Source organism: Brassica oleracea, chromosome C8 (genome assembly GCF_000695525.1).
Source record: "Brassica oleracea var. oleracea cultivar TO1000 chromosome C8, BOL, whole genome shotgun sequence".
Lineage (NCBI taxonomy): Eukaryota > Viridiplantae > Streptophyta > Magnoliopsida > Brassicales > Brassicaceae > Brassica > Brassica oleracea.
In genome coordinates, this window is record NC_027755.1 from 23,282,978 (window position 1) to 23,287,763 (window position 4,786).

At 39.2% G+C, this 4,786-nt stretch overlaps 2 pseudogenes; both read left to right on the top strand.

Moving 5' to 3' along the window:
- The window catches only part of LOC106307514, a 10,488-nt pseudogene extending 9,091 nt beyond the window's left edge, over window positions 1-1,397 (top strand).
- A 169-nt stretch (window positions 1,398-1,566) lies between these two features.
- LOC106307515 lies at window positions 1,567-3,392 on the top strand (annotated as a pseudogene).
- Window positions 3,393-4,786: the final 1,394 nt, after the last annotated feature.

A 4,786-nucleotide genomic window follows, 5' to 3' on the forward strand; every position in this document is an offset into this window, starting at 1 on the left:
TGTTGGGAAAATTATCCAATATCGATGAGATGAAGATGGTATTAGACAACTAGAAAATTTAAGAAGAAGACTCTTAATATTTAGGAAAGGGTTTACTACAAAGATTTTGTTTTTGGAAACTCTCTCTTACAAATATTTTCTCTCTTTGTTTTTCTTGATTCTTGGATGATTACAAATGGTGCTAAGCACTCCTATTTATACAAGTGAAGGAGTACACTCTAACATGTTCTAGATTTCTCTAAATTATTATTTTATTTCAAAATATCTAACTCCATAACTTTCTCTCTTCTTCTACACAATTCTTCTTCTATACTTCTCCACTTTTCTGTAGACGTTTCTTCTTCTTGGACTAAGGCTTGATTATGATTTGATTAGTTTTGGGCTTAAGGAGGGAAATCCAACAGACTGCAACCAATGGTTACGACGAGAGCAGAATCCTGGGCCAGGGAGGCCAAGGAACAGTCTACAAAGGGATATAGCCTGACAACTCCATAGTTGCTATAAAGAAAGCTAGGCTTGGAGACAACAGCCAAGTCGAGCAGCTCATCAACGAAGTGCTTGTGCTTTCACAAATCAACCATAGAAACATGGTCAAACTCTTAGGCTGCTGCCTATAGACTGAAGTTCCCTTGCTGGTCTAAGAGTTCATTAACAGTGGCACCCTTTTCGATCACTTGCACGGTTCCTTCTCTAGTCTTTCTCTTACATGGGAACACCGCCTGAGAATAGCCGTGGAGATAGCTGAAACTCTTGCTTATCTTCACTTCTCTGCCTCTATTCCAATCATCCACCGAGACGTCAAGACTGCTAATATTCTTTTGGATGAAAACTTAACTGCAAAGGTAGCTGACTTTGGTGCTTCAAAGCTGATACCAATGGATAAAGAGCAGCTCACTACCATGGTGCAAGGCACTTTAGGCTTCTTAGACCCAGAATACTACAACACAGGGCTCCTAAACGAATAGAGTGATGTTTATAGCTTTGGGGTAGTCCTCATGGAACTCCTCTCAGGTCAAAAGGCATTGTGCTTTGAAAGGCCACAGTACTCTAAACATCTGGTCAGTTACTTAGCTTCTGCCATAAAAGAGAATAGGTTGCACGAGATTATTGATGGGAAAATGTTGACCGAGGATAACAAGATGGAGATCAAGGAAGTTGCAAGAATTGCTGTCGAGTGTACAAGACTGATGGGAGAAGAAAGACCAAAGATGAAGGAAGTAGCTGCAGAGCTTGAGGGCTTGAGAGTCACCAAAGACAAACATAAGTGGTCGGATCAGTACCCTGAGGAAACTGAACAATTGGTCGGTGTTCAAATCATATCAGCCCAAGGGGGTTGTACCACTGACTATGATAGCATCACGAATGTAGCAACGTTGCACATTGAAGCTGGTCGCTGAGGGGAATCCTTACCTTTCAAACAAACATGGTTGCAAAGGTACACTTCAAATTAGTTTTATTTTTTATTTTTTAGAGGTCATTGTTTTCCTGATACATCTCTGATGAGTGTACTAGTAATCTGATGAGTGTACTAGTAATAGTACTATCCATAAACACAACTGTTCGGATCCCAGCACCCGTAGAAACAAGGATGGAGGCTTCTATTGTAAGTGCTGATCTGGTTACCGCTTAGATACAACCACTATGAGTTGCAAGCGTAAAGACTTTGGATGGGCTACCATTCTTCTTGGTAAGCTTCCCTCACTTTTTTTTTCTACACTTCTAGTTTCCAAGATGTTATCATCTCTATGTCTCTATGATGTTTACGTAAAAAAAACTTACTCTGGTCATCTATGTGTGATGTGATCAGGAACAACCATCGGGTTCTTGTCCATCCTTCTTGTCATTAGCTGTGTACAACAGAGAAGGAAGCAGAAGAAAAACACCGAGCTCCGACAACAATTCTTTACGCAGAATGGTGGCGGCATGTTGATACACAGACTCTCAGGAGCAGGGCTGTCTAATGTTGATTTCAAAATCTTTACCGAGGAAGCCATGAAGGAAGCAAGTAACGGTTACGACGAGAGCAATATCCTAGGCCAGGGAGGCCAAGGAACAGTCTACAAAGGGATATAACCAGACAACTCCATAGTTGCTATTAAGAAATCTCGGCTAGTAGACCGTAGCCAAATGGCGCAGTTCATCAACGAAGTGCTCGTCCTTTCACAAATCAACCACAGTAACGCGGTCAAGCTCCTTGGTTGTTGTCTGGAGACGGAAGTCCCCTTGCTGGTCTACGAGTCTGTAACTAATGGCACCCTTTCCGACCAATTGCACGGTTCCATGTCTGATTCTTCTCTTACGTTGGAACAACGCCTGAGGATAGCCGTGGAGATAGCTGGAAGTCTTGCTTATCTGCACTCCTCTGCTTCTATTCCAATCATCCACCGAGACGTCAAGACTACTAATATTCTCTTGGATGAGAACTTAACTGCAAAGGTAGCTGACTTTGGTGCTTCAAGGCTTATACCAATGGATAAAGACCAGCTCATAAATATGGTGAAAGGAACTGTAGGCTATTTAGACCCAGAATACTACAACACAGGCCTACTAAACGAAAAGAGTGATGTTTATAGCTTCGGGGTAGTTCTCATGGAACTGCTATCAGGCCAAAAGGCATTGTGTTTTGAGAGGTCACAGCAGTCAAAACATTTGGGGAGTTACTTTGCTTCTGCCATGAAAGAGAATAGGTTGCACGAGGTTATTGATGAAAAGGTAATTAACGAGAATAATTGGAGGGAGATAGAGGAAGCTGCCAGAGTTGCTATGGAGTGTACAAGAGTGACGGGAGAAGAAAGGCCACTGATGAAGGAAGTAGCTGCAAAGCTTGAGGGCTTGAGAGTCGCAAGAATCATGTTGAAAAGTAAACTTGATTTGGGTTAAGCATTATTGGGCTAATCATGTGTTGATCCAAAACCTTAACCCAAACTCTAGAATAATCTTCCACCTCCTTAGAATAAAAATCTAGATATTCTCATAGAATTATCTAGATAATTATAATAAAAAAATCTTAGATATTATGGTAGAATTCTCTAGATTTAGGATCAAAATATGTAAGATATTTTGTATTTTGGAGACTATAAATACCTCCACTCCCCTTTCATTTTGTATCACCAAGAAATAATCCAAGTTTGTAAGAAGTAATAAAATCCTCTTCTAAGTTATATAATCTTTCTTCTTCACAAAACTTCTTTCTCTTCAAACACTTAAACACTTCCTCGATCTTTATAAAATTTTCATTCCAACAAATCAAACATCAGTGGTCGGATCAGTATCATAATGAAACTGAGAACTTGTTTAGTGTTGAAATCTTATCAGCGCAAGAGAATACAAGTAGCAGTGGCTATGACAGCATCAATAATGTAGCGAGGTTGCACATTGAAGCTGGTCGCTGATATTTACTCATTTGAAATACTGATGTTTTAGGATTTTCACATATATTAACAAAAGTTAAATACATATTTTATTTCTTATTTTTTATTTTAGCTTTATTTCATTTCCAATACAGTTAAATCATTCATATTTTTAGATTTTATTTTATGTTTATGTTATAAAACAAAGTGCATTAACTAAAAGTCAAAACCATCATTTTTTATTACGGAGGAAGTGTTAGTTAAAATTCTATCAAAACCACATCTAGATCTCTTGTTAATGAAAGTATCAAGACATTGAAGAACATTTATGCTTTGACAAATTGTTATAGACCATCAGTACTACTAATGTTCATAATTTGTATGCTAACTGATAGAAAATTTAGAGTTCTTGTGCAAAATGTGTTAGGAAATACGCGGTCAAATTTTGCGGAAAACCAGAATTTATGGAAGCGAAAAAGAAGCACAGACACAAAATTATTAACGGAGTTCGGCCAATGTTGCCTACGTCTCCGGATCTGCTACAGATCTTTTATTATTAACCAGGGAAATTTTACAAGCTCACAACTCACACCCCGATCCCAAATATACTCAGAAATTTTCAGAAATTACTCGAAATTTCTTAAAGAAGATTTTTTGTGAATTTTTTTTTTCTCTGCTCTTCTCTCGTTCTCTCTGTTTTTCTTGTTTTTGGGATGCCTTTCATCTACACCTCAGCTCTCCTTTTATAAGCATGAAGAAGGTGTTTGGTGAGCTCACAATCTTTGACAAAACCAACGTCAACAATTTCAGCTCACCGTCCATGCATGCCGACCAACACGTAAAACGTGTTTTAACAATCTCCCACTTGAAGACTGATTTCAATTTGTCTTCACACCTTGATCAATGTAGCAGGTATTTCCAGCTTGTTACTCCAACAAGCTAACTGAGGTTGCACACGACCTCAACTTATCATATGGCACGAGCTTCGTCAGCATGTCTGCCGGATTCTTGCTTCCTGGGATCTTTTCAAGCACTAACATTTCATCTTCTAACGCTGATCTGATGAAATGATATCGACGATGTATGTGCTTCGTCCGAGCATGGTAAACCGGATTCTTTGCCAAATCGATTGCACTTTTACTGTCACAGTACAACATACTTTTCCCTTGGTCATGGCCTAGCTCTTCTAGGAAATACTGTAGCCATATCATCTCTTTTGTTGCCTCCGTTACCGCAATATACTCAGCTTCACAGCTTGATAGAGATACAATTTTCTGCAACTTTGAAACCCAACAAATTGCAATACCGCCAAAGGTGTAGACATAACCGGTTGTGCTCTTCGTGCTATCAACGTCACCTCCATTGTCAGCATCTACATATCCCTGCAATCCCGTCTTAGACTTCGTGAAACATAGCGATAAACTTGGATTTCCTTT